Below are 12,557 nucleotides of genomic sequence, written 5' to 3'. Positions count from 1 at the left end.
TAGCAAAAAGCTTTTCCACTCTGTCTGGCAAGGAGAAACTGTGCCAGCACAGAAAACATCTCCCAGCGTGTTCTAGAGGCTGCACGGAGGTCTGCCGAGTGTTTTGCAAGAAGAGAAAGAAAGTTGTCCAAAACAGCTTGCAATCGAATGTTCATGTGAATAGAAAAGGCAGGAGAGTGGTCAGGTACTGTTTTCTCTCACTTGGCAAGCTGTGCGCACAATCGCAGTGTTGTACAGCTTGTTTCATCACCTTTGCGAAGTTGCCGCTCTCTCCGGCTCCCGGAGACGAAGAAGCTGCTTCTTCGCGCAAAGACGATTCTGCCGCTCACAGTGTTTTGCGGTGTGTGTCTTCTGCCGAAAGAGGCCCGGGAGCTGTGCTTAGCTCTGCAGAGCACCGTACCTTCGTCTTTAGCCTCTCTTCTCGTCTACTTCTTAGCAAAAAGCTTTTCCACTCTGTCTGGCAAGGAGAAACTGTGCCAGCACAAAAAACATCTCCCATCGTGTTCTAGAGGCTGCACGGAGGTCTGCCGAGTGTTTTGCAAGAAGAGAAAGAAAGTTGTCCAAAACAGCTTGCAATCGAATGTACATGTAAATAGAAAAGGCAGGAGAGAGGTCGGGTACTGTTTTCTCTCAGTTGGCAAGCTGCGCACACAATCGCAGTGTTGTACAGCTTGTTTCATCACCTTTGCAAAGTTGCCGCTCTCTCCGGCTCCCGGAGACGAAGAAGCTGCTTCTTCGCGCAAAGACGATTCTGCCGCTCACAGTGCTCTGCGGTGTGCGCCTTCTGCCGAAAGAGGCCCGGGAGCTGTGCTTAGCTCTGCAGAGCACCGTACCTTCGTCTTTAGCGTCTGCTCTCGTCTACATCTTAGCAAAAAGCTTTTCCACTCTGTCTGGCAAGGAGAAACTGTGCCAGCACAGAAAACATCTCCCATCGTGTTCTGGAGGTTGCACGGAGGTCTGCCGAGTGTTTTGCAAGAAGAGAAAGAAAGTTGTCCAAAACAGCTTGCAATCGAATGTTCATGTGATTACAAAAGGCAGGAGAGTGGTCACGTACTGTTTTCTCGCAGTTGGCAAGCTGCGCACACAATCGCAGTGTTGTACAGCTTGTTTCATCACCTTTGCGAAGTTGCCGCTCTCTCCGGCTCCCGGAGACGAAGAAGCTGCTTCTTCGCGCAAGGACGATTCTGCCGCTCACAGTGCTCTGCGGTGTGCGCCTTCTGCCGAAAGAGGCCCGGGAGCTGTGCTTAGCTCTGCAGAGCACCGTACCTTCGTCTTTAGCGTCTGCTCTCGTCTACATCTTAGCAAAAAGCTTTTCCACTCTGTCTGGCAAGGAGAAACTGTGCCAGCACAGAAAACATCTCCCATCGTGTTCTAGAGGCTGCACGGAGGTCTGCCGAGAGTTTTGCAAGAAGAGAAAGAAAGTTGTCCAAAACAGCTTGCAATCGAATGTTCATGTGATTAGAAAAGGCGGGTGAGTTGTCAGGTACTGTTTTCTCTCAGTTGGCAAGCTGCGCACACAATCGCAGTGTTGTACAGCTTGTTTCATCACCTTTGCGAAGTTACCGCTCTCTCCGGCTCCCGGAGACGAAGAAGCTGCTTCTTCGCGCAAAGACGATTCTGCCGCTCACAGTGCTCTGCGGTGTGTGTCTTCTGCCGAAAGAGGCCCGGGAGCTGTGCTTAGCTCTGCAGAGCACCGTACCTTCGTCTTTAGCCTCTCTTCTCGTCTACATCTTAGCAAAAAGCTTTTCCACTCTGTCTGGCAAGGAGAAACTGTGCCAGCACAGAAAACATCTCCCATCGTGTTCTAGAGGCTGCACGGAGGTCTGCCGAGTGTTTTGCAAGAAGAGAAAGAAAGTTGTCCAAAACACCTTGCAATCGAATATTCATGTGGTTACAAAAGGCAGGAGAGTGGTCAGGTACTGTTTTCTCTCAGTTGGCAAGCTGCGCACACAATCGCAGTGTTGTACAGCTTGTTTCATCACCTTTGCGAAGCTGCCGCTCTCTCTGTCTCCCGGAGACGAAGAAGCTGCTTCTTCGCGCAAAGACGATTCTGCCGCTCACAGTGCTCTGCAGTGTGTGTCTTCTGCCGAAAGAGGCCCGGGAGCTGCGCTTAGCTCTGCAGAGCACCGTACCTTCGTCTTTAGCGTCTGCTCTCGTCTACATCTTAGCCAAAAGCTTTTCCACTCTGTCTGGCAAGGAGAAACTCTGCCAGCACAGAAAACAACACCCATCGTGTTCTAGACGCTGCACGGAGGTCTGCCGAGTGTTTTGCAAGAAGAGAAAGAAAGTTGTCCAAAACAGCTTGCAATCGAATGTTCATGTGATTACAAAAGTCAGGAGAGTGGTCAGGTACTGTTTTCTCTCAGTTGGCAAGCTGCGCACACAATCGCAGTGTTGTACAGCTTGTTTCATCACCTTTGCGAAGCTGCCGCTCTCTCCGGCTCCCGGAGACGAAGAAGCTGCTTCTTCGCGCAAAGACGATTCTGCCGCTCACAGTGCTCTGCGGTGTGCGCCTTCTGCCGAAAGAGGCCCGGGAGCTGTGCTTAGCTCTGCAGAGCACCGTACCTTCGTCTTTAGCCTCTCTTCTCGTCTACATCTTAGCAAAAAGCTTTTCCACTCTGTCTGGCAAGGAGAAACTGTGCCAGCACAGAAAACATCTCCCAGTGTGTTCTAGAGGCTGCACGGAGGTCTGCCGAGTGTTTTGCAAGAAGAGAAAGAAAGTTGTCCAAAACAGCTTGCAATCGAATGGTCATGTGAATAGAAAAGGCAGGAGAGTGGTCAGGTACTGTTTTCTCTCAGTTGGCAAGCTGTGCACACAATCGCAGTGTTGTACAGCTTGTTTCATCACCTTTGCGAAGTTGCCGCTCTCTCCGGCTCCCGGAGACGAAGAAGCTGCTTCTTCGCGCAAAGACGATTCTGCCGCTCACAGTGCTCTGCGGTGTGCGCCTTCTGCCGAAAGAGGCCCGTTAGCTGTGCTTAGCTCTGCAGAGCACCGTACCTTCGTCTTTAGCCTCTCTTTTCGTCTACATCTTAGCAAAAAGCTTTTCCACTCTGTCTGGCAAGGAGAAACTGTGCCAGCACAGAAAACATCTCCCAGCGTGTTCTAGAGGCTGCACGGAGGTCTGCCGAGTGTTTTGCAAGAAGAGAAAGAAAGTTGTCCAAAACAGCTTGCAATCGAATGTTCATGTGAATAGAAAAGGCAGGAGAGTGGTCAGGTACTGTTTTCTCTCAGTTGGCAAGCTGTGCGCACAATCGCAGTGTTGTACAGCTTGTTTCATCACCTTTGCGAAGTTGCCGCTCTCTCCGGCTCCCGGAGAGGAAGAAGCTGCTTCTTCGCGCAAAGACGATTCTGCCGCTCACAGTGTTTTGCGGTGTGTGTCTTCTGCCGAAAGAGGCCCGGGAGCTGTGCTTAGCTCTGCAGAGCACCGTACCTTCGTCTTTAGCCTCTCTTCTCGTCTACATCTTAGCCAAAAGCTTTTCCACTCTGTCTGGCAAGGAGAAACTGTGCCAGCACAGAAAACATCTCCCATCGTGTTCTAGAGGCTGCACGGAGGTCTGCCGAGAGTTTTGCATAAGAGAAAGAAATTTGTCCAAAACAGCTTGCAATCGAATATTCATGTGAATAGAAAAGCCAGGAGAGTGGTCAGGTACTGTTTTCTCTCAGTTGGCAAGCTGCGCACACAATCGCAGTGTTGTACAGCTTGTTTCATCACCTTTGCGAAGTTGCCGCTCTCTCCGGCTCCCGGATACGAAGAAGCTGCTTCTTCGCGCAAAGACGATTCTGCCGCTCACAGTGCTCTGCGGTGTGCGCCTTCTGCCGAAAGAGGCCCGGGAGCTGTGCTTAGCTCTGCAGAGCACCGTACCTTCGTCTTTAGCCTCTCTTCTCGTCTACATCTTAGCAAAAAGCTTTTCCACTCTGTCTGGCAAGGAGAAACTGTGCCAGCACAAAAAACATCTCCCATCGTGTTCTAGACGCTGCACGGAGGTCTGCCGAGTGTTTTGCAAGAAGAGAAAGAAAGTTGTCCAAAACAGATTCCAATCAAATGTTCATGTGAATAGAAAAGGCAGGAGAGTGGTCAGGTACTGTTTCTCTCACTTGGCAAGCTGCGCACACAATCGCAGTGTTGTACAGCTTGTTTCATCACCTTTGCGAAGTTGCGGCTCTCTTCGGCTCCCGGAGACGAAGAAGCTGCTTCTTCGCGCAAAGACGATTCTGCCGCTCACAGTGCTCTGCGGTGTGCGCCTTCTGCCGAAAGAGGCCCGGGAGCTGTGCTTAGCTCTGCAGAGCACCGTACCTTCGTCTTTAGCCTCTCTTCTCGTCTACATCTTAGCTAAAAGCTTTTCCACTCTGTCTGGCAAGGAGAAACTGTGCCAGCACAGAAAACATCTCCCATCGTGTTCTAGAGGCTGCACGCAAGTCTGCCGAGTGTTTTGCAAGAAGAGAAAGAAAGTTGTCCAAAACAGCTTGCAATCGAATGTTCATGTGAATAGAAAAGGCAGAAGAGTGGTCAGGTACTGTTTTCTCTCAGTTGGCAAGCTGCGCACACAATCGCAGTGTTGTACAGCTTGTTTCATCACCTTTGCGAAGCTGCCGCTCTCTCTGTCTCCCGGAGACGAAGAAGCTGCTTCTTCGCGCAAAGACGATTCTGCCGCTCACAGTGCTCTGCAGTGTGTGTCTTCTGCCGAAAGAGGCCCGGGAGCTGCGCTTAGCTCTGCAGAGCACCGTACCTTCGTCTTTAGCGTCTGCTCTCGTCTACATCTTAGCCAAAAGCTTTTCCACTCTGTCTGGCAAGGAGAAACTCTGCCAGCACAGAAAACAACACCCATCGTGTTCTAGACGCTGCACGGAGGTCTGCCGAGTGTTTTGCAAGAAGAGAAAGAAAGTTGTCCAAAACAGCTTGCAATCGAATGTTCATGTGATTACAAAAGTCAGGAGAGTGGTCAGGTACTGTTTTCTCTCAGTTGGCAAGCTGCGCACACAATCGCAGTGTTGTACAGCTTGTTTCATCACCTTTGCGAAGCTGCCGCTCTCTCCGGCTCCCGGAGACGAAGAAGCTGCTTCTTCGCGCAAAGACGATTCTGCCGCTCACAGTGCTCTGCGGTGTGCGCCTTCTGCCGAAAGAGGCCCGGGAGCTGTGCTTAGCTCTGCAGAGCACCGTACCTTCGTCTTTAGCCTCTCTTCTCGTCTACATCTTAGCAAAAAGCTTTTCCACTCTGTCTGGCAAGGAGAAACTGTGCCAGCACAGAAAACATCTCCCAGTGTGTTCTAGAGGCTGCACGGAGGTCTGCCGAGTGTTTTGCAAGAAGAGAAAGAAAGTTGTCCAAAACAGCTTGCAATCGAATGGTCATGTGAATAGAAAAGGCAGGAGAGTGGTCAGGTACTGTTTTCTCTCAGTTGGCAAGCTGTGCACACAATCGCAGTGTTGTACAGCTTGTTTCATCACCTTTGCGAAGTTGCCGCTCTCTCCGGCTCCCGGAGACGAAGAAGCTGCTTCTTCGCGCAAAGACGATTCTGCCGCTCACAGTGCTCTGCGGTGTGCGCCTTCTGCCGAAAGAGGCCCGTTAGCTGTGCTTAGCTCTGCAGAGCACCGTACCTTCGTCTTTAGCCTCTCTTTTCGTCTACATCTTAGCAAAAAGCTTTTCCACTCTGTCTGGCAAGGAGAAACTGTGCCAGCACAGAAAACATCTCCCAGCGTGTTCTAGAGGCTGCACGGAGGTCTGCCGAGTGTTTTGCAAGAAGAGAAAGAAAGTTGTCCAAAACAGCTTGCAATCGAATGTTCATGTGAATAGAAAAGGCAGGAGAGTGGTCAGGTACTGTTTTCTCTCAGTTGGCAAGCTGCGCACACAATCGCAGTGTTGTACAGCTTGTTTCATCACCTTTGCGAAGTTGCCGCTCTCTCCGGCTCCCGGAGACGAAGAAGCTGCTTCTTCGCGCAAAGACGATTCTGCCGCTCACAGTGCTCTGCAGTGTGCGCCTTCTACCGAAAGAGGCCCGGGAGCTGTGCTTAGCTCTGCAGAGCACCGTACCTTCGTCTTTAGCGTCTGCTCTCGTCTACATCTTAGCCAAAAGCTTTTCCACTCTGTCTGGCGAGGAGAAACTGTGCCAGCACAGAAAACATCTCCCATCGTGTTCTAGAGGCTGCACGGAGGTCTGCCGAGTGTTTTGCAAGAAGAGAAAGAAAGTTGTCCAAAACAGCATGCAATCGAATGTTCATGTGAATAGAAAAGGCAGGAGGGTGGTCAGGTACTCTTTTCTCTCAGTTGGCAAGCTGCGCACACAATCGCAGTGTTGTACAGCTTGTTTCATCACCTTTGCGAAGTTGCCGCTCTCTCCGGCTCCCGGAGACGAAGAAGCTGCTTCTTCACGCAAAGACGATTCTGCCGCTCACAGTGCTCTGCTGTGTGTGTCTTCCGCCGAAAGAGGCCCGGGAGCTGTGCTTAGCTCTGCAGAGGTCCGTACCATCGTCTTTAGCGTCTGCTCTCGTCTACATCTTAGCAAAAAGCTTTTCCACTCTGTCTGGCAAGGAGAAACTGTGCCAGCACAGAAAACATCTCCCATCGTGTTCTAGAGGCTGCACGCAAGTCTGCCGAGTGTTTTGCAAGAAGAGAAAGAAAGTTGTCCAAAACAGCTTGCAATCGAATGTTCATGTGAATAGAAAAGGCAGAAGAGTGGTCAGGTACTGTTTTCTCTCAGTTGGCAAGCTGCGCACACAATCGCAGTGTTGTACAGCTTGTTTCATCACCTTTGCGAAGTTGCCGCTCTCTCCGGCTCCCGGAGACGAAGAAGCTGCTTCTTCGCGCAAAGACGATTCTGCCGCTCACAGTGCTCTGCAGTGTGCGCCTTCTACCGAAAGAGGCCCGGGAGCTGTGCTTAGCTCTGCAGAGCACCGTACCTTCGTCTTTAGCGTCTGCTCTCGTCTACATCTTAGCCAAAAGCTTTTCCACTCTGTCTGGCGAGGAGAAACTGTGCCAGCACAGAAAACATCTCCCATCGTGTTCTAGAGGCTGCACGGAGGTCTGCCGAGTGTTTTGCAAGAAGAGAAAGAAAGTTGTCCAAAACAGCATGCAATCGAATGTTCATGTGAATAGAAAAGGCAGGAGAGTGGTCAGGTACTCTTTTCTCTCAGTTGGCAAGCTGCGCACACAATCGCAGTGTTGTACAGCTTGTTTCATCACCTTTGCGAAGTTGCCGCTCTCTCCGGCTCCCGGAGACGAAGAAGCTGCTTCTTCACGCAAAGACGATTCTGCCGCTCACAGTGCTCTGCTGTGTGTGTCTTCCGCCGAAAGAGGCCCGGGAGCTGTGCTTAGCTCTGCAGAGGTCCGTACCATCGTCTTTAGCGTCTGCTCTCGTCTACATCTTAGCAAAAAGCTTTTCCACTCTGTCTGGCAAGGAGAAACTGTGCCAGCACAGAAAACATCTCCCATCGTGTTCTAGAGGCTGCACGGAGGTCTGCCGAGTGTTTTGCAAGAAGAGAAAGAAAGTTGTCTAAAACAGCTTGCAATTGAATGTTCATGTGAATAGAAAAGGCAGGAGAGTGGTCAGGTACTATTTTCTCTCACTTGGCAAGCTGCGCACACAATCGCAGTGTTGTACAGCTTGTTTCATCACCTTTGCGAAGTTGCCGCTCTCTCCGGCTCCCGGAGACGAAGAAGCTGCTTCTTCGCGCAAATACGATTCTGCCGCTCACAGTTCTCTGCGGTGTGTGTCTTCTGCCGAAAGAGGCCCGGGAGCTGTCCTTAGCTCTGCAGAGCACCGTACCTTCGTCTTTAGCCTCTCTTCTCGTCTACATCTTAGCAAAAAGCTTTCCACTCTGTCTGGCAAGGAGAAACTGTGCCAGCACAAAAAACATCTCCCATCGTCTTCTAGAGGCTGCACGGAGGTCTGCCGAGTGTTTTGCAAGAAGAGAAAGAAAGTTGTCCAAAACAGCTTGCAATCGAATGTTCATGTGATTTCAAAAGGCAGGAGAGTGGTCAGGTACGGTTTTCTCTCAGTTAGCAAGCTGCGCACACAATCGCAGTGTTGTACAGCTTGTTTCATCACCTTTGCGAAGTTGCCGCTCTCTCCGGCTCCCGGAGACGAAGAAGCTGCTTCTTCGCGCCAAGACGATTCTGCCGCTCACAGTGCTCTGCAGTGTGTGTCTTCTGCCAAAAGAGGCCCGGGAGCTGTGCTTAGCTCTGCAGAGCACCGTACCTTCGTCTTTAGCGTCTGCTATCGTCTACATCTTAGCAAAAAGCTTTTCCACTCTGTCTGGCAAGGAGAAACTGTGCCAGCACAAAAAACATCTCCCATCGTCTTCTAGATGCTGCACGGAGGTCTGCCGAGTGTTTTGCAAGAAGAGAAAGAAAGTTGTCCAAAACAGCTTGCAATCGAATGGTCATGTGAATAGAAAAGGCAGGAGAGTGGTCAGGCACTGTTTTCTCTCAGTTGGCAAACTGTGCACACAATCGCAGTGTTGTACAGCTTGTTTCATCACCTTTGCGAAGTTGCCGCTCTCTCCGTCTCCCGGAGACGAAGAAGCTGCTTCTTCGCGCAAAGACGATTCTGCCGCTCACAGTGCTCTGCAGTGTGTGTCTTCTGCCGAAAGAGGCCCGGGAGCTGTGCTTAGCTCTGCAGAGCACCGTACCTTCGTCTTTAGCCTCTCTTCTCGTCTACATCTTAGCAAAAAGCTTTTCCACTCTGTCTGGCAAGGAGAAACTGTGCCAGCACAAAAAACATCTCCCATCGTGTTCTAGAGGCTGCACGGAGGTCTGCCGAGTGTTTTGCAAGAAGAGAAAGAAAGTTGTCCAAAACAGGTTGCAATCGAATGTTCATGTGACTAGAAAAGGCAGGAGAGTTGTCGGGTACTGTTTTCTCTCACTTGGCAAGCTGCGCACACAATCGCAGTGTTGTACAGCTTGTTTCATCACCTTTGCAAAGTTGCCGCTCTCTCCGGCTCCTGGAGACGAAGAAGCTGCTTCTTCGCGCAAAGACGATTCTGCCGCTCACAGTGCTCTGCGGTGTGCGGCTTCTGCCGAAAGAGGCCCGGGAGCTGTGCTTAGCTCTGCAGAGCACCGTACCTTCGTCTTTAGCCTCTCTTCTCGTCTAGATCTTAGCAAAAAGCTTTTCCACTCTGTCTGGCAAGGAGAAACTGTGCCAGCACAAAAAACATCTCCCATCGTCTTCTAGAGGCTGCACGGAGGTCTGCCGAGTGTTTTGCAAGAATAGAAAGAAAGTTTTCCAAAACAGCTTGCAACCGAATTTTCATGTGAATAGAAAAGGCAGGAGATTGGTCAGGTACTGTTTTCTCTCAGTTGGCAAGCTGCGCACACAATCGCAGTGTTGTACAGCTTGTTTCATCACCTTTGCCAAGTTGACGCTCTCTCCGGCTCCCGGAGACGAAGAAGCTGCTTCTTCGCGCAAAGACGATTCTGCCCCTCACAGTGCACTGCAGTGTGTGTCTTCGGCCGAAAGAGGCCTGGGAGCTGTGCTTAGCTCTGCAGAGCACCGTACCATCGTCTTTAGCGTCTGCTCTCGTCTACATCTTAGCAAAAAGCTTTTCCACTCTGTCTGGCAAGGAGAAACTGTGCCAGCACAGAAAACATCTCCCATCGTGTTCTAGAGGCTGCACGGAGGTCTGCCGAGTGTTTTGCAAGAAGAGAAAGAAAGTTGTCCAAAACAGCTTGCAATCGAATGTTCATGTGATTACAAAAGTCAGGAGAGTGGTCAGGTACTGTTTTCTCTCAGTTGGCAAGCTGCGCACACAATCGCAGTGTTGTACAGCTTGTTTCATCACCTTTGCGAAGTTGCCGCTCTCTCCGGCTCCCGGAGACGAAGAAGCTGCTTCTTCGCGCAAAGACGATTCTGCCGCTCATTGTGCTCTGCAGTGTGTGTCTTCTGCCGAAAGAGGCCCGGGAGCTGTGCTTAGCTCTGCAGAGCACCGTACCTTCGTCTTTAGCCTCTCTTCTCGTCTACTTCTTAGCAAAAAGCTTTTCCACTCTGTCTGGCAAGGAGAAACTGTGCCAGCACAGAAAACATCTCCCATCGTGTTCTAGAGGCTGCACGGAGGTCTGCCGAGTGTTTTGCAAGAAGAGAAAGAAAGTTTTCCAAAACAGCTTGCAAGCGAATGTTCATGTGATTACAAAATGCAGGAGAGTGGCCAGGTACTGTTTTCTCTCACTTGGCAAGCTGCGCACACAATCGCAGTGTTGTACAGCTTGTTTCATCACCTTTGCGAACTTGCCGCTCTCTCTGGCTCCCGGACGAAGAAGTTGCTTCTTCGCGCATAGACGATTCTGCCGCTCACAGTGCTCTGCAGTGTGTGTCTTCTGCCGAAAGAGGCCCGGGAGCTGTGCTTAGCTCTGCAGAGCACCGTACTTTCGTCTTTAGCGTCTGCTCTCGTCTACATCTTAGCAAAAAGCTTTTCCACTCTGTCTGGCAAGGAGAAACTGTGCCAGCACAAAAAACATCTCCCATCGTGTTCTAGAGGCTGCACGGAGGTCTGCCGAGAGTTTTGCAAGAAGAGAAAGAAAGTTGTCCAAAACAGCTTGCAATCGAATGTTCATGTGAATAGAAAAGGCAGGAGGGTGGTCAGGTACTCTTTTCTCTCAGTTGGCAAGCTGCGCACACAATCGCAGTGTTGTACAGCTTGTTTCATCACCTTTGCGAAGTTGCCGCTCTCTCCGGCTCCCGGAGACGAAGAAGCTGCTTCTTCACGCAAAGACGATTCTGCCGCTCACAGTGCTCTGCTGTGTGTGTCTTCCGCCGAAAGAGGCCCGGGAGCTGTGCTTAGCTCTGCAGAGGTCCGTACCATCGTCTTTAGCGTCTGCTCTCGTCTACATCTTAGCAAAAAGCTTTTCCACTCTGTCTGGCAAGGAGAAACTGTGCCAGCACAGAAAACATCTCCCATCGTGTTCTAGAGGCTGCACGCAAGTCTGCCGAGTGTTTTGCAAGAAGAGAAAGAAAGTTGTCCAAAACAGCTTGCAATCGAATGTTCATGTGAATAGAAAAGGCAGAAGAGTGGTCAGGTACTGTTTTCTCTCAGTTGGCAAGCTGCGCACACAATCGCAGTGTTGTACAGCTTGTTTCATCACCTTTGCGAAGTTGCCGCTCTCTCCGGCTCCCGGAGACGAAGAAGCTGCTTCTTCGCGCAAAGACGATTCTGCCGCTCACAGTGCTCTGCAGTGTGCGCCTTCTACCGAAAGAGGCCCGGGAGCTGTGCTTAGCTCTGCAGAGCACCGTACCTTCGTCTTTAGCGTCTGCTCTCGTCTACATCTTAGCCAAAAGCTTTTCCACTCTGTCTGGCGAGGAGAAACTGTGCCAGCACAGAAAACATCTCCCATCGTGTTCTAGAGGCTGCACGGAGGTCTGCCGAGTGTTTTGCAAGAAGAGAAAGAAAGTTGTCCAAAACAGCATGCAATCGAATGTTCATGTGAATAGAAAAGGCAGGAGAGTGGTCAGGTACTCTTTTCTCTCAGTTGGCAAGCTGCGCACACAATCGCAGTGTTGTACAGCTTGTTTCATCACCTTTGCGAAGTTGCCGCTCTCTCCGGCTCCCGGAGACGAAGAAGCTGCTTCTTCACGCAAAGACGATTCTGCCGCTCACAGTGCTCTGCTGTGTGTGTCTTCCGCCGAAAGAGGCCCGGGAGCTGTGCTTAGCTCTGCAGAGGTCCGTACCATCGTCTTTAGCGTCTGCTCTCGTCTACATCTTAGCAAAAAGCTTTTCCACTCTGTCTGGCAAGGAGAAACTGTGCCAGCACAGAAAACATCTCCCATCGTGTTCTAGAGGCTGCACGGAGGTCTGCCGAGTGTTTTGCAAGAAGAGAAAGAAAGTTGTCTAAAACAGCTTGCAATTGAATGTTCATGTGAATAGAAAAGGCAGGAGAGTGGTCAGGTACTATTTTCTCTCACTTGGCAAGCTGCGCACACAATCGCAGTGTTGTACAGCTTGTTTCATCACCTTTGCGAAGTTGCCGCTCTCTCCGGCTCCCGGAGACGAAGAAGCTGCTTCTTCGCGCAAATACGATTCTGCCGCTCACAGTTCTCTGCGGTGTGTGTCTTCTGCCGAAAGAGGCCCGGGAGCTGTCCTTAGCTCTGCAGAGCACCGTACCTTCGTCTTTAGCCTCTCTTCTCGTCTACATCTTAGCAAAAAGCTTTCCACTCTGTCTGGCAAGGAGAAACTGTGCCAGCACAAAAAACATCTCCCATCGTCTTCTAGAGGCTGCACGGAGGTCTGCCGAGTGTTTTGCAAGAAGAGAAAGAAAGTTGTCCAAAACAGCTTGCAATCGAATGTTCATGTGATTTCAAAAGGCAGGAGAGTGGTCAGGTACGGTTTTCTCTCAGTTAGCAAGCTGCGCACACAATCGCAGTGTTGTACAGCTTGTTTCATCACCTTTGCGAAGTTGCCGCTCTCTCCGGCTCCCGGAGACGAAGAAGCTGCTTCTTCGCGCCAAGACGATTCTGCCGCTCACAGTGCTCTGCAGTGTGTGTCTTCTGCCAAAAGAGGCCCGGGAGCTGTGCTTAGCTCTGCAGAGCACCGTACCTTCGTCTTTAGCGTCTGCTATCGTCTACATCTTAGCAA

Source organism: Melozone crissalis, unplaced genomic scaffold (genome assembly GCF_028551555.1).
Source record: "Melozone crissalis strain CALT ecotype California unplaced genomic scaffold, PUWL_Pcris_2 ptg000224l_1, whole genome shotgun sequence".
In the NCBI taxonomy this organism is placed as follows: domain Eukaryota; kingdom Metazoa; phylum Chordata; class Aves; order Passeriformes; family Passerellidae; genus Melozone; species Melozone crissalis.
The sequence above is the reverse complement of the archived record's forward strand: the minus strand, read 5'-3'. Positions refer to the sequence as shown.